Source organism: Haemaphysalis longicornis, unplaced genomic scaffold (assembly GCF_048455015.1).
Source record: "Haemaphysalis longicornis isolate Haplotype H1 unplaced genomic scaffold, Haemaphysalis longicornis Haplotype H1 scaffold_316, whole genome shotgun sequence".
Taxonomy (NCBI): domain Eukaryota; kingdom Metazoa; phylum Arthropoda; class Arachnida; order Ixodida; family Ixodidae; genus Haemaphysalis; species Haemaphysalis longicornis.
Genome location: NW_027526341.1, coordinates 92,508 through 117,717, shown reverse-complemented (window position 1 = coordinate 117,717; position 25,210 = coordinate 92,508). Strand labels below are relative to the sequence as shown.

At 47.5% G+C, this 25,210-nt stretch overlaps 2 long non-coding RNA genes across 2 annotated transcripts; one reads left to right on the top strand and one right to left on the bottom strand.

The window, feature by feature from the left end:
- Positions 1 to 3,231: 3,231 nt before the first annotated feature.
- LOC144177818 (uncharacterized) lies at positions 3,232 to 12,988 on the bottom strand. Its single transcript, XR_013323863.1, has 3 exons — positions 12,870 to 12,988; positions 10,324 to 10,426; positions 3,232 to 3,361 (listed from the first exon to the last, which is right to left on the bottom strand). It is a non-coding gene; the product is annotated as an uncharacterized LOC144177818 (long non-coding RNA).
- A 196-nt stretch (positions 12,989 to 13,184) lies between these two features.
- Positions 13,185 to 22,340, top strand: LOC144177817 (uncharacterized). Its single transcript, XR_013323862.1, has 3 exons — positions 13,185 to 13,300; positions 15,746 to 15,848; positions 22,187 to 22,340. It is a non-coding gene; the product is annotated as an uncharacterized LOC144177817 (long non-coding RNA).
- Positions 22,341 to 25,210: the final 2,870 nt, after the last annotated feature.

Below are 25,210 nucleotides of genomic sequence, written 5' to 3'. Positions count from 1 at the left end.
AACGCTACTGCGACCGCGTGAGAGGACACCGGCCGTTCTTTTCGACAACAGTCGAGCGCGCGGAGGAGCGAGCGAGATTTTCCAGCGTTCGAACGTAAGGCGCGCACTTCTTCCTGGAGGCGGCGTTCCCTTGGCGCGAAGCGAGCTCACGGCTTTGCCCCTGGGCATGCCCGCACTGAAACACGCGCCACAAGAACGCTCGGAAGTTTTAAGTGCGATGCACTTTATAAGCGACCCCAAACCATCCACCGCCGGCGGCGGCGGCGTCCGCAGCCTAGCAACGGCGCAGAGCGGAGAGGAGCGTCGGTAGCAACGGCGCAGTGACGTCACTCACCACGTGACGACACGCCCCTCACCGCTCCCTCGCGGCACGGCGGTGTGCGCCGCGCGCATCCCTCTCCCTTCCCCGCGCCGTGACGTCACACACTCCACCCCTCTCCCCGGCAGCTGCCGTGCGCCGCTGCGTGTCACTTTCCCTCCCCGCGCCGTGACGTCACGCACCCGCACCTCCTCTCCCCTCGCTCGACTGCAGCTGCCGTGCGCCGCTGCGCGCGTCCCTCTCCCCTTGCGCTCGCCTCCTCTCTCAGCCACCTGGCTCGGTGCGCTCGGCGCGGCGTGATAAACTGCCAGACCTCCGTGGGTCGGTTCGCGCGCGCTCTCTCGCTACAGTCTCCTGCTCGCTCTGCTCCAGTTTAGACCGTTCGCTGGCTGGGCGCCTCTCAAGGCGATGTCAGAATTACTACGCCGTGTACTCTCGGCGCAAGAAATGCATTCGCACTTCCTCACGATTCCCTTCGGGGAGGTGGGGGCAATTTTTTTCCTCTATCCTTCTTGCTCACCTTTTTACGAACGCGTACGGCAAGCGAACATCGGAACGCGTTTACGTTCTCTTCGCTAGGCTGGTCGGTTCTCGACTTCGGCTCAGCCACAGGCGACACCGGATTCTCAACTAGCTCAGCCGATGTTGGCCTATCATCGGGAGTTTCAGCTGGGAGTGACAAGGGCACGATGTGCTGATTAGACACCTGGTAGTTCCCAACAGTCACTACCTCGTCGTCCCTCGCGCTTTCAGCGACAGCCTCGGCAGCCTGACGTTTAGCGGTCTCCCTGCCATTGATGATCTCAATGCACTCAGACAGCTCGTCATCGTCAACCCCAACAGCGAGTATAGCCTGTATCAGCTCTGGCTTTCTCAGCGCGTCCGTAACATCCAAGCGCAACTCTTTTGCAAGCTCCAACAACTGCGGTTTTTTTCAACGCCTTCAAATTCATGGCCGGTCTAGAGTACTGCTTTCCCACTGCTCCAAAAATGTTTTGCACGAATAACCCACGCGACAAAAACACACGCCCTACCAGCTATCCTCAGAATCCTGGTAAAACTCAGTGAAGAAAAGTCCCGTACTCACCATTGACTGCCGTGAATTCTGCGAAGTCCGAAGCCGCCTTGACGTCCGTGGTGTTGGATCTCGCACCGCTGGCTCCAGGTGTTACGAAGTTGCCATCCGACCGCTGCCAACCAGTGTTGGGACCGGGAAGGCCGACTGCAGCCGGGAAGACGTCCAGAGCTGATAGGCCAACGTAACTGTTTACTTCGTAGCGAGAGGTGAGCCAAAGCCAAAGAACAATGCCCCGACGGGCGAGGTTACAATACAGGACTCGAGCAGAGCGACAGCATGGATTCGCTGCTCTAACAGGAATGGTTTTCAGCGCTTGCGGGGGTCTATTTATACCCAAAAGCGGTAACGGTCAAAACGCCAACAAGGGGCAACACGCCACGAACGTCACAGACACACACAACGCTCTTTCCAGAGTTCGTAAGCAGTTCATAGCCTCGGCGCAGCGTATTCCGATTTCGGCGATGCATCACCCACGAAAGGGAGAAAAGGAGGAGTGCGAGAGGGAAAGGCGAAGGGTTGCGGGGCTGTTCTGCCGGCGCACACACTCCCCGCTCTTGGCCCGGCGGCCGGCAGGCAGTGAATACCCATTTCTTTCCTCCATGTGAAGCGGCAAGTGTTTCATACGCGCGTTAGATTTCGCTTTCTGGGACGGATGCGCTGTTATTCAACCACACTCCTAGTTCTGTATATTTTAACGAAGTTAGAAGTGCTTCAACTGTGTCTGTGTTGGATTTCGCGTCCCCTTGTGGTGCCCACCGCTGTGCGTTTCGAAGTGCTTCAACCGGGTCGTTTGATTAAGTTTTACGCTGCAACAGTGTTCTAGGTAATATTACCTAAATACTTTGACATCCGTGCTGTTTTGCAATCGCAGTGTAGCGTTCGCAAATCGTCGCGTAAACGGTTGCTACGCAAGCGTGCATCCACAGTTCACCCTGTGATCGGCCGCCGCTGTGAAAATCGTCAACCTTTATTATGAATGAATTCCTGGAGTGTGACAAATATAAATTTAGCCTAATGCCCCATAAAGTTGGGCCGAAGTCACGCTAGGAATACGCGATAAGTATAATCACTTGTCGCCCACCTTGAACATGTTGTACTCAGATTTTCTGACGATTGCTTTCAACCTTGTCACGATGGTTGGCACTTTGTGGCCTGCTGCTTTTTATGCGATGGCACAAACAACCGGGTTGCTTGTTTTGTTTTTTTCTTTATCGTATATCTAGCGCTCCGCCCAGACGAAACGGCAGTTGGCACTAAAGTTTTGCCCAGCCACAATTAAAACTGTCAAATACTCCTGCTCTGATCTTCGCCTCTTAGATTTAGACACGCAGGACTACCTATTTGCACCGGCTCCTCTTCGCGATCGTGTGTTCACGGGTCTTTTTTTTTTTTTTTGCTTGCAAGCCCCAATGGTGCTAGCACCCACATTTATTTACGAGTTGGACTATGAAGCCTCCACTGATGACTTACGTTTGTCCACACACACTGACCAAAACAAGCTACAAGGGGCTTTGGTATCCAGTATTCTTACGCTGGAGCATGCTTCAAGGCATGTGATCACAAAAGCACTTAAGTTTACAGCAAATACAGGTTCTCAAATTGACTGAAAACCTGAAACATAACATTAAGCCTTATAAATATTTACCTAGTATGTGTGCTAGTTCTGCATCAATTGCTAAAAAAAAAACGCAACACATGCTAATGAACTGATCATGAAAAAGTGACGTAGTGAATAGTAAATCTGTCTGCTGAAAACAATTTTTTAATAAAACTACAGATTTGAATATAGATTACATGTTGCAATGTATGGGTATATGAAACAGCAGAAACCAAGTCCCAAAGCTCGAAAATTCTTTATTAAATGCTTTATAACCTCAAATATACATACAACATTTTACGTGCCCATCACGGTTTAGGCCAGGAACATCTGGGCTCAAAACTTTCCACAATTTCTCAGTCAGCACCTGCAACACCAAAAGAAACAAATAAACGCTTCCTTTTACAACCACACCGCAAACGTCAAGTGAATCTAAATTCACAATTGATGGTGTATTTTGTCCCATATATGGCTAGATTAATATGTACACAAAAGTTAGTTTAGCCTGCTTTTGAACTATTCTAACTGCTTATTCTGAATTTTTTTTCTACGTGACACCAGAGATCCTTTGCTGATGCAGTCTTGTGTCTAAAACCTGCTTTAGTCCCTTCACACCAAACGGTATTTTTGACTTTTTTGAGAATTTGTACAAGGCCAAATAATGGCTTACACTAGTAGGATTAAAGTTCTGAGCTAGACTGCTTTGATCTCTGATCTCATTAACAAACTGCACTGCCTTACCCAATAGCTAAGCAGGTGCTTACAGTGTATCTGACAGAACAGCTGTCACACAATGGCCATACAGGACAACTGGGTCGGTTTATCAGTCAGGAATTACATGAGGGGGCACTAGGCTGAGCCCAACTCATCGCACTACTGCTGCAAAAACAAAGTGGAAAAAGATTCTATTTCGGGGGTTGTAGTTGCCGAGGCCACTCTTGGGCTATGAAGCGTGACACAGTGCTAGGTTCGATCCACGTTAATCCTGACATTTGGGTATCCTAACACGCACTGAAATCTGCACACACGGGCGTTTTCGATTTTTTTCTTTTTGCCTTCACTAAAAAAAAAAAAAAAAGGAAAAGAAAAAGTCCTTGGGCTCAGCTGCACAATGCTTTAGGAACTGCGGCTGCTGCTCAGGCACAAGTTGGAGCCATTACTTGACTAGGCACAAATCCTCAAGAGTTGAAAACTGATTTCAGCGCAAAGCGGCAAAACAGCACTTTATTAAAAACAAGAGAAGTGGGAAAGACCTTATAACAACACGCGCTAAAGAATGACCTTTTTGAATAAACACAGTGTCACTTTGTAAATCGTCAATGCCTGGATAGCATATCCTTCATGCACAAGTATACTTAGTTGCTCCTTTAGACCGACAACGATGGCCAGAAGAAGTCAGGCTGCTGCCTTGCACGCCTTGTACTTGCTGCTTCGCCTTAATACTATTACCATAAGTTAGGAGCCAAGTATCTGAAATACCCATCTGTTCGATGCTTTGAACGTGCCGTGTAGGTGTTGTCGTGCAGTAATCCTCATTGGACGACGAGAACGAATGCAAATTAAATGACTCGCGAGCGAAAAATGACGTTACCAAAGTTGATCAGTTCACAAATCTTGCACCGCTTTACCATTGAGCCAATGCTGTCGACTTGTTTGTAAACAACCTGTAATTTCTCCGCGCCACGTAACGTCATTGATAGTGGTTGCGGACTGAAGTAGCGTAGAAAACCGGGCTAGTTGGTGTAGATTCATCTTCGCAGCGCACAAATAACGGGACAAAAAGGAGGATAACACTGGACAACCACTGAACCAAAACCGAATTTTTATTGAAGAGACAAATATAAAGCCATCGAAGGTATAAAACATAAAAACATGACACATGAACCCACTATAAGCAACTGTACAGACAAACGCTCTCAAGTACTGCTCTCTTCAAGATACGCCAATTCTGCATCTAAAAGTGCTAAAGACGAGCGCTAACACACGAGTCAGACATTTTTCGAATTTTATGTGCTTCCACTATACTTCCCTCACCTTTTGTTCATCGTGCAAGAACAGTACCGTTGTATCATGAAGGAAAAGCGTGCAACCATAATCTTTGCAATGGGTGGGAAGAGGGCCAGAAGGCACTCAGTGAACTGGCCAACATCAAAGCGACCACCATTGAAAGGAATGCAATAAACCACATTTAATCTGTAAGGAACAACCTGTTTCTCATGTTTCACACCACAGCTGTTTGCTCGGCCCTTATTACTAATATTCTTTTCGATGGCGGGACAGCTGCAGTTTAACTTAATTTTGGCTGAAAACACCACATTGATGTTATATCTGCTCCCCACTTCTTTCAAGCGGTGAGATACATCGTGCAGGTACGAGATTACAACTATCTCTTCCTTCACAACATCACAAGCAGGAGACAAGTTTTCTTCACCAAATCCAACAACTGAAGACAGGCCGACCCAATGACTCCGTCACCGTAGCCAGCATTTTTGGGTCCAACTAACTGTTCACCAAGGCTAGACTCAATTAGGTGAAAACAAGACTGAAAACAAAACAAGATGGCTGACCTGAGGCAGTTGACAACAATCCCATATTTTGCAATCCTAGAACGTGCTGATGAAGAGTTCAGTAAAGGCTTCTTCGATGGCGGGCTATAGAGCCAACATACATGATTCTGCTCGAATTTTAACAACAGGTCCAAAAACTGGATTGTTCTTTTGTTTAGCGCCTTGGACATAAAGGTCAGCCTAAATGCGTGACGTTTGAATGCTTTTAAAATGTCTACCATTTTTCTTGTAGGGTCATAGTTTCCACAAAGTACTAGGTAATCGTCAACATAGATGAAAATTTTAATTGCCAAACCCTCCAAGTCACGTTACAATACACGGTCAACATGAGCCAAGGAAATGTCACTAACAAGGTGAGGAACTTTAGAACGTCTACAGATTCCAGATCTCTGCACAAAGACACCGTCACACCATCCTACAATAGTTGATGCTAAGTAGAAACGCAGAAGCTCCAAAAAGGATTCCACGGAAATCCCGCAACTTTGCATAAACTTAACCTCGCCGTTGTAGACAGTGATACACTCTTTCACAGAGACCAAAACTTGTTCATACGGAAGGGAGTAGAAAAGGTTTCCAGTGTCAATGCTGAAAGCAGAGCACCAGCCTGGATTACTGCGCGCGCAGTAACCTCATTTGCGCGCTTCGAAGATGAAGGGGCTTGCGCAGTGTGCCCTATCCTGGTCATCCTGCACTGCAACATCTGCTACCTCAAACACGGAGCTGCGCAGTGGACGCCAGGTCGGCACAGAAATTTTGGCACTCGATGGAGCCCTCTGGCCGACTATGCCACTTATGGTCATCTCCCATCCCTGCGACCGCAGCACCTTCTGCGGCACTGACGTTGATGACTGGACAAGCACCTACGAGAGTGCGAGCGCTCATAACAGATGGGATGCAACCTTGGGGCTGGCCAACGTAATATTTTACCTCAAGGGCCCAGCCAGACTATTGTTGGTTTGAGACACACGAAGCAGACCTGACAAGCTGGGAAACCTGCAAATTGATATTACGTGAGCTGTTCGGAAAGTTTGTTGGCCACCAACTAGCCGCGAAGGAACTTTCTTCCCATGCCAAAACCTCGATGGAGTCATCCATCGCCTATATTCAGGATGGTGTTGCTCTGTGTCACAAGATAGATGCCGACACGTCAGAAACTGGCAAAGTAGGCCATGTGCAGAAAGGAATTGCTGATGGCGCTTTCAACCTGCTTGTTTTTAAGGACTGCACCAGCACAGACGGCATCATTACAGAGTGCAGACCGTTTAAACATCTTGAAAAGGGCTTCGCAGCCTCTGGAAAATGTTTCTTTGGTTATCAATGTAACTAGTTGATGCATTTATTTTTGTTATTCCCCCCACTGTAATGCCAACAGGCGCTGTGGGTACCAAATAAAGTAAGAAAGAAACAAGCGAAAGCTCACTGTATTGCCCCACAGTTCACTCGACTGCCTAACACGGCTCCCACATCCTATTACGAGTATACTACTCCACTGGAATTTGCCTTCTTTGTTCGACGACTTAATGAAAATAGTATGCCTTGAGCTGGAGGCTACGGCTATGGCTGGCCTACTAGCCCCGACCCGTGAATGAACGTCACCTTCCATCTCCCTAATCCATGCGATATACAGCAAGAGCTCGCAAGCCACACCATTCCACGCATTTGCTCTGTAGCTCACCCGAAAAACGCTTTCACTGTTCCTCGTGTCTTAACTGGTCCCCACCAATATGCCCCACGCCATTTTCAGACACAAAATTCCGAAGAGTGGAGTACTCCTGAAAACAACCCAATATGCTTCCACTGCTGTCACGGTGGGCATGTGGCCCGCTACAGCTTTCGACATTGCCACGCTAAGCCTTCGCCTCACCAGAAGACTAATCAATGCAGCTCAAGGAGGTAATACTGCATCTGTGACCTGGACGACAGATCCTCTATTAACCAAGGAGTCTAAGCCCAATTTACTAGACGTTACTGTTGATGGTGTTGCAGCCCAGGCTCAAACTGACACAAATGCTCACATCTCTGTAATGAGCTTAACCCTCCGCTGGCATCTCCGCAAAGTTCTGACGCCACCCATGCAAACATTTGTTCGAGTTGCCAATGAGAGCACACCTTCAATTGCCGGAATGCGTACCGCCTGAATATGGATTGCCGACCACGATAGTGTCGTTCTCTTCACCATCCTTGAAAAATGCCCCCATGACATTATCCTCAACGTCCATTTTTTTTCGAACCGCTCTCATTGACTGTTCTGCGGGACTTCTCTCTTTTGAATTTTCTTCTGCCAAAAATGCTCAAAAGCACCGTTCTCGTTCCACAGATTATGTCCATTTGCTGTCAAATGCTGTAACATACATGCCCCTGTGATAAAGCCCACCCGTTTCTCACAGTTATTTCTCACCAGATTGTTCGACAAGCCGAGCGGAAGCTACTACAAGCACGTATCCTTGAGTGCCGCCAGAAGCTACGAGCTTTGGAGAAGCAAACCTTCTTTGCACGCCGGCAACTTGAGTATCTTATTCCAGAGGACTTCCCAGATGTGCAGCTGCACACAAACTTCACTGCTAGCATGGCAGAAGGCCGTCATAGAACGTCGCAAGAGAGGAAACTGCAAGCACTCCAGCCGGACGTGCCACAATGCACCCAAGAGGTCATCAACCTATCTCCGTACACACCGGACGAAGAGGAGGCTAAGGTTTTGTCCCGTGGTTTGAATTTTAACACAGAAGCACCCCCGGAGCCAGGAAAGGTGATTTGTGCGGTCGAACGCGCGGTCGGCCAGCTTCCCTCTGAAGTACAGCAAGAAGCGCGCACCCGTGCTATTGGTGTGCTCTCTGGTTTGCGAAGACATTGTGCAAGACTGCATTTATCGGTAGCGGAGAGGCAAGCCATCAGGAGCCTGCGGAATAACAGCAGTATCGCAATCCTTCCTGCTGACAAAGGCAATGCCACGGTCTTGCCAGATAGCAGTGACTACCACACGAAGATGTTGGCCCTTCTCGAAGACCAGCAGACATACGCTCCTCTAGCCCGTGACCCAACTAGCAGGTTACAGTCGAAGCTCCAAGAACTGCTAACCAGGCTTTTCAAGCTAGTCCCTCCGCACCACAAGGGCCTCTACTACAGGTTACTGTGCACGAACGGTTCAGCCCCGGCCATCTACGGTCTGCCTAAAATCCACAAGCCTGGCGTTCCTCTTTGGCCTATCGTCGACTTCTCGAGGTCACCGCTCTACCGACTATCAGGCTACCTTCACCAAGTGTTGAGCCCTCTAGCCGGTAAGACGCCCACGCACGTCGGAAACTCATCCTCTTTTGTTTCGAAGCTGAAGGACGTAACTCTAACTGAAGACGACGTCATGGTTTCGTTCGACGTCAAGTCTCTTTTCACTAGTGTCCCAGTGGATCTGGCAGTAGCCATGTGCGAAGAAGCACTAAACGCGGACATTAGCCTTCCCGATCGCACTCCCTTTGACGTCCCCGAGCTCTGTGAGTTGCTTATGTTTTGTCTGCGCAACACCTATTTTTCTTACGGGGGAAGCCCCTATCAGCAGACCCATGGCACGGCGATGGGTGCGTCCATATCAGTTACTACAGCCAATCTAGTTATGGAGGCTTTAGAGGGGAAGGTATTGGCAACCTTCACACCGGCACCGAGGTTTTTCTGTCGCTATGTCGACGACTGTTTTTGTATTTTAAAAAAGCAAGATGTCCCATGTCTTCTGGACAGCCTCAACGCCCAGAATGTGGATATACAGTTCACCGTGGAGTTCGAGCAAGACAACATGCTTCCCTTTTTTGGATGTTCTTGTTCGCCGCAATGTGGGCGCTCTCTCCTTCTCAGTGTACAGGAAGCCCACACACACGGGTCGTTACCCCAGTTTTGAATCTTGCCACCCTCTCGGCCACAAGACATCCGTTGTGTCGTCCTTGATAAAGCGCGCCGTACGCATCTGCTCAGATGACAGTGCACTGAAACGTGAATTAGGAACGATTCGCCGCAAACTAAGCGCCAATGGCTATCCTAAGCGACTTATTTGCCTGACCAAGTATAAGATACTACAGCCAAGAATGGCCAACAACAGGACATTACGAGCACGCGCAGCCATCCCCTACGTCCCAGGAATAAGCAAAGCATTGTCGCGCGTCTTTTCAAAATACGACATGCGCATTGCCCATGTACCGACCAGCGAGCTCCGCGACGACTGAAAGAGCACCAACGTGATGTAAGAAATCATAATCACATGACGAATGCCATTGCGGAGCACGCGCACAAACATTCCCACAAGATTGACTGGGAGAACACCGCAATTTTAGCTAAGGAAAAGAACACATCATCTCGGCATCTGCTAGAGTCACTTTTTATCCAATCAACGCCAGCCACAATGAACCGGACGGATGGGACTTTGCCTCCCGTCTACGCATGCTCTCTACGTCATGTGCTGCCTATATAATTGACGACGACGGCTTGTCATACGTAGTGAACAAGGGACCCGTATGTGGTTCCGAAACGTCAATATATTTTTATTCTTGGTCAGTGTTCGCTTTTCTTTTGCAAGTTATTATATGGTCTTCCCTATTACAGACGCGCTGCTTCTGTGAAACGTCACTCTGCCGCACATCATCATTACTGTGGTAGAGAACCAAACCTGCCTTCCCTTTCAGTTTTTCAACTTCAGTTTCACACCTCAAGTCTTTCCGAAGGGGATTTCGCTTGCAATGCTGTGCCCTTTCTGCCATGAATGCTAGCACCCCTGCAGATTTACCTCCTGCAGTGCAGGCGTCCCATCAAGCACCATCAATCAAGGCAGTGGCTGCTTCAGACCTCCCACCGGATCATACCGCCGATCTCCCTCGTCTTCTGGATTCCTGCAAGGACATCTTCGACTTAGACAACCATCCACCAACCCAAACTTCTGCAGTCACTCATCATATCAACACCAACGATGCTTCACTAGTGTACAGGTGGCCCTATTGCGTATCACTTGCTGAACGACTCGTCATCCAAAAGGTTAAAAAAAAAAAATGCTCAGTAAGGATACAGTCGAACCATCGTCCAGTCTGTGGGTGTCTCCAGTCATGTTGGTCAGAGAAAAAGATGGGACGTAGTGCTTCTAGATGGATCATGCAAACTTAACTATTATGAAGGAAGGCCTCATACAGTGGGATGTCATTGATACAATTCTGCATAATACGTTTTTCTTTTCATTCCAAGCTAAAATCCCTTAGAAATAATGCATTTTCGTGCATTTGATACGATCACATTTTTGCTAAAAATTGGATAGCACGACCACGAAAGTGAACCTTGACCATTTTTAGAAACCTTACATTTATTCTTCGGTATACTAGCTCAAACCCCATGTCAACAACCCATGACCTGCATGGCAGCGCCAGTTCTGCGACAAAAACACTGCTGCCGGGCGTGGGCGCTCTGTTCAATGAGGATGATATGTGAGGCGAGGCACTGTGCCATCTAGTGAAACATATCATAATCACAGAGTTTCTCAGTTTGATCATAATCGAGGAAGAAGGTTCCAATGCTCTTGGCAGGCGGCGACTTCCCTCCCCAACTTCTCGCCATGCTCTGTGCTTCCCGCTCCGTTCTTTGTTCTCTTTCTGCGCTGTTCCTGTGTTCGGTGGTGTTGCTTATGAGGCCATTTTTGTTCTTGTTCTATTTGACTAGTCTTGTTCTCCTTAGGCTGCCTTGTTGCTGTGCGGGGTGTGCTGCCAGGTTTGTGGCAATGTCGAAGAAACGGAAGGCACTCAGTATAAAAAGAAAAAGTGTAAATTGTACAGTAATTGGAAGAAAACCCGAAGAGGAAATGCGTGGATATGGCACACAAGCTCGGTTTGCCAGTGTCAACGCTCAACACTATTGCCGGTCAGCAAGAGGAACTTCAAAAGAATCCGCAAGTTTACGGCCCCGATGCGAAACAAGCACAAGGTGCGAAGCATGACCAAATGGAAGACATCCTGCTCACATGGTTGGAGGAAGTTAGAGCGGCAGGATGAACGCCGATAGGTCAGTACTACGCGAAAAAGTTGACAACACTGCGCTCTCCTTGGGCATTGAGGACTCCAAAGCGTCTGGTGGCTGGCTTCACCAATTCAAGGCACAACGCGAAGTGTCATACAGAACAGCGTCCGCCCAAGTGAAAAATACCAGCAGCTTTTTTTTTTATTTTTACATTTCCGGAGAATTTTCTCCCCCACTTCGAAAAGAAAGTGCAGCACAAATTTACCAGCTACTCCACTGTTGCTCAATAAAATTGAGTTGCTGACGGAGAATGCAGATTTTTTCCCTTTTTTTTAACAAACTCTTTGGATAATACGATTTTCACATAATACTTTTTATTTCCCGGTTCCCCTGAAAAACGTATCAACGAGATTTCACTGTACATGATACATAGACAAGATGCGGCAGGCAACTTGTGAAGGGAGGTAACCTCGTGAAACCAAAGCCTGATTAGTCATTCTAATTTCTCCTATATTTCAATATGGTCTAACACCAGCTACTCCACTTCGGCAGACCCAGTGGGGAACATTTCAACACTACTGTCACTGTGTACTGCAGAACGAACATCCATCCCGCATTTAAAAACCCTGCATACGAAGCTGCATCGCGCAAAGTTGTTCTATGGCCACTGAATGTCTTCGCTGAATGTCAAGGAAGCGTCCTCACCGACGCGCTTTGGCGTTGTCTATCAGCGGATTCGTATGTATACAAGTGTTTACAGCAAGAACGGTAAATATATTTCTACGCTCTTCAAGCGCATGTCGGCAAAATGCGATTACTTCGCCGCGTTCGCAGGATTGCGCCGCGCAGTAGAGAACACAGTCGTAGCATACTAGCAGGAATGAACGCATCGTACGGCTTCTTCCACGTTTCGTCACCCCGTGACTACAGTTTACCTCAACACCAATTTATAACGCACGCCCTTAAAGAGCTTACACTCTAAAAAGCGCTACAACCTTTCTGGTAACCTTGAGTGAGTGTAAAAGCGTAGCCACCGCGCACATCACGTCGCAGCTAGCGCCGTCTTCAATGCGAACGCGGTCGTCGACGCGGCTACGTGACCGTGCCGCTGACAGACTCAAGGAAAGTGTATTTGGGGGCTCTAGAGCAACGTATTTAAATTTAGCCCATGTTTGCGAATAACAAATGATTCCTTGAGTGCTTTAGTTACATTGTCATTCAGAATGTGCCTAGCCAGTTATGTCCAACATACGGAGAGCGCACGGCGTTTGCAGTACACGGACAGGTATATAATTACCCGTCCCTCTTGACACCAGCCCTTAAAAAATATCTTACCTTTCGTTCATGACGCAAAAAGATGCCGAGGAGAAAGCAGCAGGTTTCGTTATCTACAAGAAATCGATGCTGGCTTGCGCTTTGAAACTCGTACACAACAGGCAAATGGCTTCGGCTTGACATGGCTTGACCAGTGTTGCTTTTGCCATGCGCAAACTTAATTCAACTAGAGTTTTCTGTTACGCGACTTTTATACTCTGTTACCTTCGCAAATAACAAATAACGAGCGGCCATATTTAGCCGGTTGTGTGACAGAGTTTTTTAGTTAAATTAAGTTTGCGCAAGGCAAAAGCAACACTGGTCAAGCCATGTCAAGCCGAAGCCACTTGCCTATTGTGTACGAGTTTCAAAGCGCAAGCCAGCATCGATTTCTTGTAGATAACGAAACCTGCTGCTTTCTCCTCGGCATCTTTTTGCGTCATAAACGAAAGGTAAGATATTTTTTAAGCGCTGGTATCAAGAGGGACGGGTAATCATATACCTGTCCGTGTACTGCAAATGCCGTGCGCTCTCCGTATGTTGGACATAACTGGCTAGGCACATTCTGAATGACAATGTAACTAAAGCACTCAAGGAATCATTTGTTATTCGCAAACGTGGGCTAAATTTAAATACGTTGTTCTAGAGCGCCCAAATACACTTTCCTTGAGGCTGTCAGCGGTACGTTCGCGTAGCCGCGTCGACGACCGCATTCGCATTGAAGTCGGCGCTAGCTACGACGTGATGTGCGCGGTGGCTACGCTTTTACATTCACTCAAGGTTACCAGAAAGGTTGTAGCGCTTTTTAGAGTGTAAGCTCTTTAAGGGCGTGCGTTATAAATTGGTGTTGAGGTAAACTGTAGTCACGGGGTGACGAAACGTGGAAGAAGCCGTACGATGCGTTCATTCCTGCTAGTATGCTACGACTGTGTTCTCTACTGTGCGGCTCATTCCTGCGAACGCGGCGAAGTAATCGCATTTTGCCGATATGTGCTTGAAGGGCGTAGTAATATATTTACCGTTCTTGCTGTAAACGCTTGTATACATACGAATCCGCTGATAGACGACGCCAAAGCGCGTCGGTGAGGACGCTTCCTTGACATTCAGCGAGGACATTCCGTGGCCATAGAACAACTTTGCGCGATGCAGCTTCGTATGAAGGGTTTTTAAATGCGGAATGGATGTTCGTTCTGCAGTACACAGTGACAGTAGTGTTGAAATGTTCCCCACTAGCTCTGCCGAAGTGGGGTAGCTGGTGTTAGACCATATTGAAATATAGGAGGAATTAGCATGACTAATCAGGCTTTGGTTGCACGAAGTTACCTCCCTTCACAAGTTGCCAGCCACATCTTGTCTATGTATCATGTACAGTGAAATCTCGTTGATAAGTTTTTCAGGGGAACCGGGAAATAAAAAGCATTATGTGAAAATCGTATTATCCAAAGAGTTTGTTAAAAAAAAAGGAGAAAAATCTAGCTGCATTCTCCGTCAGCAACTCAATTTTATTGAGCAACAGTGGAGTAGCTGGTAAATATGTGCTGCACTTTCTTTTCGAAGTCTGGGACAAAATTCTCCGGAAATGTAAAAATAAAAAAAAGCTGCTGGTATTTTTCACTTGGGCGGACGCTGTTCTGTATGACACTTCACGTTGTGCCTTGAATTGGTGAAGCCAGCCACCAGACGCTTTGGAGTCCTCAATGCCCAAGGAGAGCGCAGTGTTGTCAACTTTTTCGCGTAGTACTGACCTATCGGCGTTCATCCTGCCGCTCTAACTTCCTCCCACCATGTGAGCAGGATGTCTTCCATTTGGTCATGCTTCGCACCTTGTGCTTGTTTCGCATCAGGGCCGGAAACTTGCAGATTCTTTTGAAGTTCCTCTTGCTGACCGGCAATAGTGTTGAGCGTTGACACTGGCAAACCGAGCTTGTGTGCCAAATCCACGCATTTCCTCTTCGGGTTTTCTTCCAATTTCTGTACAATTTCCACTTTTTCTTTTTATACTGAGTGCCTTCCGTTTCCTCGACATTGCCACAAGCCTGGCAGCACACCCCGCACAGCAACAAGGCAGCCTAAGGAGAACAAGACTAGTCAAATAGAACAAGAACAAAAATAGCCTCATAAGCAACACCACCGAACACAGGAACAGCGCAGAAAGAGAACAAAGAATGGAGCAGGAAGCACAGAGCATGGCGAGAAGTTGGGGAGGGAAGTGGTCGACTGCCAAGAGCATTGGAACCTTCTTCCTCGATTATGATCAAACTGAGAAACTCTGTGATTATGATATGTTTCACTAGATGGCACAGTGCCTCGCCTCACATATCATCCTCATTGAACAGAGCGCCCACGCCCGGCAGCAGTGTTTTTGTCGCAGAACTGGCGCTGCCATGCAGGTCATGGGTTGTTGACATGGGGTTTGAGCTAGTATACCGAAGAATAAATGTAAGGTTTCTAAAAATGGTCAAGGTTCACTTTCGTGGTCGTGCTATCCAATTTTTAGCAAAAATGTGATCGTATCAAATGCACGAAAATGCATTATTTCTAAGGGATTTTGGCTTGGAATGAAAAGAAAAACGTATTATGCAGAATTGTATCAATGAGATCCCACTGTATAAGGCCTTCCTTCATAATAGTAAAGTTTGCATAATCCATCTAGAAGCACTATGTCCCATCTTTTTCTCTGACCAACACGACTGGAGACACCCGCAGACTGGAAGATGGTTCAACTGTATCCTTAGTGAGCATTTTTTTTTTTTACCTTTTGGATGACGAGTCGTACAGCAAGTGATACGCAATAGGGCCACCTGTACACTAGTGAAGCATCGTTGGTGTTGATATGATGGGTGACTGCAGAAGTTTGGGTTGGTGAATGGTTGTCTAAGTCGAAGATGTCCTTGCAGGAATCCAGAAGACGAGGGAGATCGGCGGTATGATCCGGTGGGAGGTCTGAAGCAGCCACTGCCTTGATTGATGGTGCTTGATGGGACGCCTGCACTGCAGGAGGTAAATCTGCAGGGGTGCTAGCATTCATGGCAGAAAGGGCACAGCATTGCAAGCGAAATCCCCTTGGGAAGGACTTGAGGTGTGAAACTGAAATTGAAAAACTGAAAGGGAAGGCAGGTTCGGTTCTCTACCACAGTAATGATGATATGTGGCAGGGTGACGTTTCACAGAAGCAGCGCATCTGTAATAGGGAAGACCATATAATAACTTGCAAAAGAAAAGCGAACACTGACCAAGAATAAAAATATATTGACGTTTCGGAACCACATACGGGTTCCTTGTTCACTACGTAAGACAAGCCGTTGTCATCAATTATATAGGCAGCACATGACGTAGAGAGCATGCGTAGACGGGAGGCAAAGTCCCATCCGTCCGGTTCATTGCGGCTGGCGTTGATTGGATAAAAAGTGACTCTAGCAGACGCCAAGATGATGTGTTCTTTTCCTTAGCTAAAATTGCGGTGTTCTCCCAGTCAATCTTGTGGGAATGATTGTGCGCGTGCTCCGCAATGGCAATGGCATTCGTCATGTGATTATGATTTCTTACATCACGTTGGTGCTCTTTCAGTCGTCGCGGAGCTCGCTGGTCGGTACATGGGCAATGCGCATGTCGTATTTTGAAAAGACGTGCGACAATGCATCGCTTATTCCTGGGACGTAGGGGATGGCTGCGCGTGCTCGTAATGTCCTGTTGTTGGCCATTCTTCGCTGTAGTACCTTATTCTTGGTTCGGCAAATAAGTCGCTTAGGATAGCCATTGGCGATTAGTTTTGCGGCGAATCGTTCCTAATTCACGTTTCAGTGCACTGTCATCTGAGCAGATGCGTACGGCGCGCTTTATCAAGGACGACACAACGGATGTCTTGTGGCCGAGAGGGTGGCAAGATTCAAAACTGGGGTAACGACCCGTGTGTGTGGGCTTCCTGTACACTGAGAAGGAGAGAGCGCCCACATCGCGGCGAACAAGAACATCCAAAAAAGGGAAGCATGTTGTCTTGCTCGAACTCCACGGTGAACTGTATATCCACATTCTGGGCGTTGAGGCTGTCCAGAAGACATGGGACATCTTGCTTTTTTAAAATACAAAAACAGTCGTCGACATAGCGGCAGAAAAACCTCGGTGCCGGTGTGAAGGTTGCCAATACCTTCCCCTCTAAAGCCTCCATAACTAGATTGGCCGTAGTAACTGATATGGACGCACCCATCGCGGTGCCATGGGTCTGCTGATAGGGGCTTCCCCCGTAAGAAAAATAGGTGTTGCGCAGACAAAACATAAGCAACTCACAGAGCTCGGGGACATCAAAGGGAGTGCGATCGGGAAGACTAATGTCCGCGTTTAGTGCTTCTTCGCACATGGCTACTGCCAGATCCACTGGGATACTAGTGAAAAGAGACTTGACGTCGAACGAAACCATGACGTCGTCTTCAGTTAGAGTTACGTCTTTCAGCTTCGAAACAAAAGAGGATGAGTTTCCGACGTGCGTGGGCGTCTTACCGGCTAGAGGGCTCAACACTTGGTGAAGGTAGCCTGATAGTCGGTAGAGCGGTGACCTCGAGAAGTCGACGATAGGCCAAAGAGGAATGCCAGGCTTGTGGATTTTAGGCAGACCGTAGATGGCCGGGGCTGAACCGTTCGTGCACAGTAACCTGTAGTAGAGGCCCTTGTGGTGCGGAGGGACTAGCTTGAAAAGCCTGGTTAGCAGTTCTTGGAGCTTCGACTGTAACCTGCTAGTTGGGTCACGGGCTAGAGGAGCGTATGTCTGCTGGTCTTCAAGAAGGGCCAACATCTTCGTGTGGTAGTCACTGCTATCTAGCAAGACCGTGGCATTGCCTTTGTCAGCAGGAAGGATTGCGATACTGCTGTTATTCCGCAGGCTCCTGATGGCTTGCCTCTCCGCTACCGATAAGTGCAGTCTTGCACAATGTCTTCGCAAACCAGAGAGCACACCAATAGCACGGGTGCGCGCTTCTTGCCGTACTTCAGAGGGAAGCTGGCCGACCACGCGTTCGCCCGCACAAATCACCTTTCCTGGCTCCGGGGGTGCTTCTGTGTTAAAATTCAAACCACGGGACAAAACCTTAGCCTCCTCTTCGTCCGGTGTGTACGGAGATAGGTTGATGACCTCTTGGGTGCATTGTGGCACGTCCGGCTGGAGTGCTTGCAGTTTCCTCTCTTGCGACGTTCTATGACGGCCTTCTGCCATGCTAGCAGTGAAGTTTGTGTGCAGCTGCACATCTGGGAAGTCCTCAGGAATAAGATACTCAAGTTGCCGGCGTGCAAAGAAGGTTTGCTTCTCCAAAGCTCGTAGCTTCTGGCGGCACTCAAGGATACGTGCTTGTAGTAGCTTCCGCTCGGCTTGTCGAACAATCTGGTGAGAAATAACTGTGAGAAACGGGTGGGCTTTATCACAGGGGCATGTATGTTACAGCATTTGACAGCAAATGGACATAATCTGTGGAACGAGAACGGTGCTTTTGAGCATTTTTGGCAGAAGAAAATTCAAAAGAGAGAAGTCCCGCAGAACAGTCAATGAGAGCGGTTCGAGAAAAAATCGACGCCGAGGATAATGTCATGGGGGCATTTTTCAAGGACGGTGAAGAGAGCAACACTATCGTGGTCGGCAATCCATATTCAGGCGGTACGCATTCCGGCAATTGAAGGTGTGCTCTCATTGGCAACTCGAACAAATGTTTGCATGGGTGGCGTCAGAACTTTGCGGAGATGCCAGCGGAGGGTTAAGCTGTTTACAGAGATGTGAGCATTTGTGTCAGTGAGAGCCTGGGGTGCAACACCATCAACAGTAACGTCTAGTAAATTGGGCTTAGACTCCTTGGTTAATAGAGGATCTGTCGTCCAGGTCACAGATGCAGTATTACCTCCTTGAGCTGCATTGATTAGTCTTCTGGTGAGGCGAAGGCTTAGCGTGGCAATGTCGAAAGCTGTAGCGGGCCACATGCCCACCGTGACAGCAGTGGAAGCATATTGGGTTGTTTTCAGGAGTACTCCACTCTTCGGAATTTTGTGTCTGAAAATGGCGTGGGGCATATTGGTGGGGACCAGTTAAGACACGAGGAACAGTGAAAGCGTTTTTCGGGTGAGCTACAGAGCAAATGCGTGGAATGGTGTGGCTTGCGAGCTCTTGCTGTATATCGCATGGATTAGGGAGATGGAAGGTGACGTTCATTCACGGGTCAGGGCTAGTAGGCCAGCCATAGCCGTAGCCTCCAGCTCACGGCGTACTATTTTCATTAAGTCGTCGAACAAAGAAGGGCAAATTCCAGTGGAGTGGTATACTCGTAATAGGATGTGGGAGCCGTGTTAGGCATTCGAGTGAACTGTGGGGCAATACAGTGAGCTTTCGCTTGTTTCTTTCTTACTTTATTTGGTACCCACAGCGCCTGTTGGCATTACAGTGGGGGGAATAACAAAAATAAATGCATCAACTAGTTACGTTGATAACCAAAGAAACATTTTCCAGAGGCTGCGAAGCCCTTTTCAAGATGTTTAAACGGTCTGCACTCTGTAATGATGCCGTCTGTGCTGGTGCAGTCCTTATAAACAAGCAGGTTGAAAGCGCCATCAGCAATTCCTTTCTGCACATGGCCTACTTTGCCAGTTTCTGACGTGTCGGCATCTATCTTGTGACACAGAGCAACACCATCCTGAATATAGGCGACGGATGACTCCATCGAGGTTTTGGCATGGGACTTAGCATCAACTATTGTAGGATGGTGTGACAGTGTCTTTGTGCAGAGATCTGGAATCTGTAGACGTTCTAAAGTTCCTCACCTTGTTAGTGACATTTTCTTGGCTCATGTTGACCGTGTATTGGAACGTGACTTGGAGGGTTTGGCAAATAAAATTTTCATGTATGTTGACGATTACCTAGTACTTTGTGGAAACTATGGCCCTACAAGAAAAGTGGTAGACATTTTAAAAGCATTCAAACGTCACGCATTTAGGCTGACCTTTATGTCCAAGGCGCTAAACGAAAGAACAATCCAGTTTTTGGACCTGTTGTTAAAATTCGAGCAGAATCATGTATGTTGGCTCTATAGCCCGCAATCGAAGAAGCCTTTACTGAACTCTTCATCAGCACGTTCTAGGATTGCAAAATATGGGATTGTTGTCAACTGCCTCAGGTCAGCCATCTTGTTTTGTTTTCAGTCTTGTTTTCACCTAATTGAGTCTAGCTTTGGTGAACAGTTAGTTGGACCCAAAAATGCTGGCTACGGTGACGGAGTCATTGGGTCGGCCTGTCTTTAGTTGTTGGATTTGGTGAAGAAAACTTGTCTTCTGCTTGTGATGTTGTGAAGGAAAAGATAGTTGTAATCTCGTACCTGCACGATGTATCTCACCGCTTGAAAGAAGTGGGGAGCAGATATAACATCAATGTGGTGTTTTCAGCCAAAATTAAGTTAAACTGCTGCTGTCCCGCCATCGAAAAGAATATTAGTAATAAGGGCCGAGCAAACAGCTGTGGTGTGAAATATGAGAAACAGGTTGTTCCTTAGAGATTAAACGTGGTTTATTGCATTCCTTTCAATTGTGGTCGCTTTGATGTTGGCCAGTTCACTGAGTGCCTTCTGGCCCTCTTCCCACCCATTGCAAAGATTGTGGTTGTACGCTTTTCCTTCATGATACAACGGTACTGTTCTCGCACGATGAACAAAAGGTGAGGGAAGTATAGTGGAAGCACATAAAATTCGAAAAATGTCTGACTCGTGTGTTAGCGCTCGTCTTTAGCACTTTTAGATGCAGAATTGGCGTATCTTGAAGAGAGCAGTACTTGAGAGCGTTTGTCTGTACAGTTGCTTATAGTGGGTTCATGTGTCATGTTTTTATGTTTTATACCTTCGATGGCTTTATATTTGTCTCTTCAATAAAAATTCGGTTTTGGTTCAGTGGTTGTCCAGTGTTATCCTCCTTTTTGTCCCGTTATTTGTGCGCTGCGAAGATGAATCTACACCAACTAGCCCGGTTTTCTACGCTACTTCAGTCCGCAACCACTATCAATGACGTTACGTGGCGCGGAGAAATTACAGGTTGTTTACAAACAAGTCGACAGCATTGGCTCAATGGTAAAGCGGTGCAAGATTTGTGAACTGATCAACTTTGGTAACGTCATTTTTCGCTCGCGAGTCATTTAATTTGCATTCGTTCTCGTCGTCCAATGAGGATTACTGCACGACAACACCTACACGGCACGTTCAAAGCATCGAACAGATGGGTATTTCAGATACTTGGCTCCTAACTTATGGTAATAGTATTAAGGCGAAGCAGCAAGTACAAGGCGTGCAAGGCAGCAGCCTGACTTCTTCTGGCCATCGTTGTCGGTCTAAAGGAGCAACTAAGTATACTTGTGCATGAAGGATATGCTATCCAGGCATTGACGATTTACAAAGTGACACTGTGTTTATTCAAAAAGGTCATTCTTTAGCGCGTGTTGTTATAAGGTCTTTCCCACTTCTCTTGTTTTTAATAAAGTGCTGTTTTGCCGCTTTGCGCTGAAATCAGTTTTCAACTCTTGAGGATTTGTGCCTAGTCAAGTAATGGCTCCAACTTGTGCCTGAGCAGCAGCCGCAGTTCCTAAAGCATTGTGCAGCTGAGCCCAAGGACTTTTTCTTTTCCTTTTTTTTTTTTAGTGAAGGCAAAAAGAAAAAAATCGAAAACGCCCGTGTGTGGAGATTTCAGTGCGTGTTAAGATACCCAAATGTCAGGATTAACGTGGATCGAACCTAGCACTGTGTCATGCTTCATAGCCCGAGAGTGGCCTTGGCAACTACAACCCCCGAAATAGAATCTTTTTCCACTTTGTTTTTGCAGCAGTGGTGCGATGAGTTGGGCTCAGCCTAGTGCCCCCTCATGTAATTCCTGACTGATAAACCGACCCAGTTGTCCTGTATGGCCATTGTGTGACAGCTGTTCTGTCAGATACACTGTAAGCACCTGCTTAGCTATTGGGAAAGGCAGTGCAGTTTGTTAACGAGATCAGAGATCAAAGCAGTCTAGCTCAGAACTTTAATCCTACTAGTGTAAGCCATGATTTGGCCTTGTACAAATTCTCAAAAAAGTCAAAAATACCATTTGGTGTGAAGGGACTAAAGCAGGTTTTAGACACAAGACTGCATCAGCAAAGGATCTCTGGTGTTACGTAGAAAAAAAATTCAGAATAAGCAGTTAGAATAGTTCAAAAGCAGGCTAAACTAACTTTTGTGTACATATTAATGTAGCCCTATACGGGACAAAATACACCATCAATTGTGAATTTAGATTCACTTGGCATTTGCGGTGTGGTTGTAAAAGGAAGCGTTTATTTGTTTCTTTTGGTGTTGCAGGTGCTGACTGAGAAATTGTGGAAAGTTTTGAGCCAAGATGTTCCTGGCCTAAACCGTGATGGGCACGTAAAATATTGTACAGGGTGTTGCGACGATAACTGGAACACTTTAAAATTTTTTCCTGAGCGATCCGCCGCTCTGTTCGCGCTCAAACTTCACACAAAGGTCGCATTTTGTGGTCTATTTTGTTTGACACCGAGAACAACAACGGTACTTACCTGTTTATTCTGAAAATAAATAATAACGATTTTCGCCTATGGGAAAATGGCCGCTGATATGGACGTGCGAGCCAGCGCAAGTTGATGTTGGAACGACGGAACCACCTGCAGAGTGAAACGCATGTTTGGGATTCACGTACGGAGCCAAATGGTGCAGCAGACGATCAGAAAATGCACCTAGAAATGAGCTAACAGACGATCAGAAAACCCGGTTTTCGGGCTCGCACGTCCAAATCGCCGCCATTTTCCCATAGGCGAAAATCGTTTTTATTTATTTTCAGAATAAACAGGTAACTACCGTTGTTGTTCCCGGTGTCAAACAAAATAGACCACAAAATGCAACCTTTGTGTGAAGTTTGAGCGTGAACAGAGCGGCGGATCGCTCAGGAAAAATTTTTAAAGTGTTCCAGTTATCGTCGCAACACACTGTATATTTGAGGTTATAAAGCATTTAATAAAGAATTTTCGAGCTTTGGGACTTGGTTTCTGCTGTTTCATATGCCCATACATTGCAACATGTAATCTATATTCAAATCTGTAGTTTTATTAAAAAATTGGTTTCAGCAGACAGATTTACTATTCACTACGTCACTTTTTCATGATCAGTTCATTAGCATGTGTTGCGGGTTTTTTTTTTTTTTTTAGCAATTGATGCAGAACTAGCACACATACTAGGTAAATATTTATAAGGCTTAATGTTATGTTTCAGTTTTTCAGTCAATTTGAGAACCTGTATTTGCTGTAAACTTAAGTGCTTTTGTGATCACATGCCTTGAAGCATGCTCCAGCGTAAGAATACTGGATACCAAAGCCCCTTGTAGCTTGTTTTGGTCAGTGTGTGTGGACAAACGTAAGTCATCAGTGGAGGCTTCATATTCCAACTCGCAAATAAATGTGGGTGCTAGCACCATTGGGGCTTGCAAGCAAAAAAGAAAAAGACCCATGAACACACGATCGCGAAGAGGAGGCGGTGCAAAGGTAGTCCTGCGTGTCTAATCTAAGAGGCGAAGATCAGAGCAGGAGTATTTGACAGTTCTAATTCTGCCTGGGCGAAACTTTAGTGCCAACTGCCATTTCGTCTGGGCGGAGCGCTAGATACGATAAAGAAAAAAAACAAAACAAGCAACCCGGTTGTTTGTGCGACCGCATAAAAAGCAGCAGGGCAGAAAGTGCAACCATCGTGACAAGGTTGAAAGCAATCGTCAGAAAATCTGAGTACCAAAATGTTCGAGGTGGGCTACAAGTGATTATACTTATCGCGTATTCCCAGCGTGACTTAGGCCCAACTTTATGGGGCATTAGGCTAAATTTCTATTTGTCACACTCCAGGAATTCATTCATAATAAAGGTTGACTTTCACAGCGGCGGCCGATCACAGGGTGAACTGTGGATGCACGCTTGCGTAGCAACCGTTCACGCGACGATTTGCGAATGCTACACTGCGATTGCAAAACAGCACGGATTACAAAGTATTTAGGTAATGTTACCTAGAACACTGTTGCAGCGTAAAACTTAATCAAACGACCCGGTTGAAGCACTTCGAAACGCACAGCGGTGGGTATCACAAGCGGACGCGAAATCCAACACAGACACAGTTGAAGCACTTCTAACTTCGTTAAAATATACAGAACTAGGAGTGTGGTTGAATAACAGCGCATCCGTCCCAGAAAGCGAAATCTAACGCGCGTATGAAACACTTGCCGCTTCACATGGAGGAAAGAAATGGGTATTCACTGCCTGCCGGCCGCCGGGCCAAGAGCGGGGAGTGTGTGCGCCGGCAGAACAGCCCCGCAACCCTTCGCCTTTCCCTCTCGCACTCCTCCTTTTCTCCCTTTCGTGGGTGATGCATCGCCGAAATCGGAATACGCCTCGGCGCACGTTGAGTCCGGGAAAGGGGAGAGAGGAGGACTCCGCTGAGTTCGCGGGGCCTCTGTGTCCTTGAAGAGCGTTGAGACGAGCCTCGCCGGCAGCCGCCGAAGTTTTGAAATGCGCCGAAAGCGAAGCGTCTGAGCCGGGCTTGTCGAAACTTGTCACGAACATGGTGGCGCCTGTTTTCAAACGCGCACGCAGTGGCTTCGCCGCACAGCCGAGGAGTGATGCGGGAAAGTACGGCGGCGCTGGCCGATTCGTAACAACCGGCAAAAATGGACCCAGTAGCTATACTATACGTGTAAACCGAACTTGCTGGACACGTGCTAATGTGTATGCTTTCATAAGTCGAAAGAAAATTTTACCCGGACCTCACCGTAGCGCGATAAATGCAGCACGCGCGCAGCGCAAAAAGCACGTGACGAAGCGACGGCAGCCACCGCGTACGTCCGCGGAGGGTAAGGTCCCTGAAATTACTAGTGCAGCGCCACCCGGCGATCGTTCCGGAGCCTATTGACGAAAGCAACAGAAAGAGCGCCCCCGGAAGGGACGCGGTAACGTACAAGTTGCTTGGAAACATGAACGAAGCGGCGGCCCGCGGCTTCCTGCAGGGCACATCAACGAAACCTGGCAGAGCTCGCGGCTGCCGAAAGAATGGAAAGAGGCCGAGGTTCGATTCATCCCGAAACCCGGCAAAGCGCTGACGATTGACAACATGCGGCCCATCTCCTTCACGTCGTGCGTGGGGAAGGTGATGGAACGTATGGTCCTCCTTCGCAGGCTTCAAAAACACTTGGAAGAAACAATTGACAAAATGCCCGAGACCAAGTATGGGTTCAGAACACACCTGGGCACCTTGGACGTCCTGATCCAACCGCAAGAACTCGTCGTCAAAAAGGCAACGGGGAACGCGCCGCGCGGGATACTCGCCCTAGAC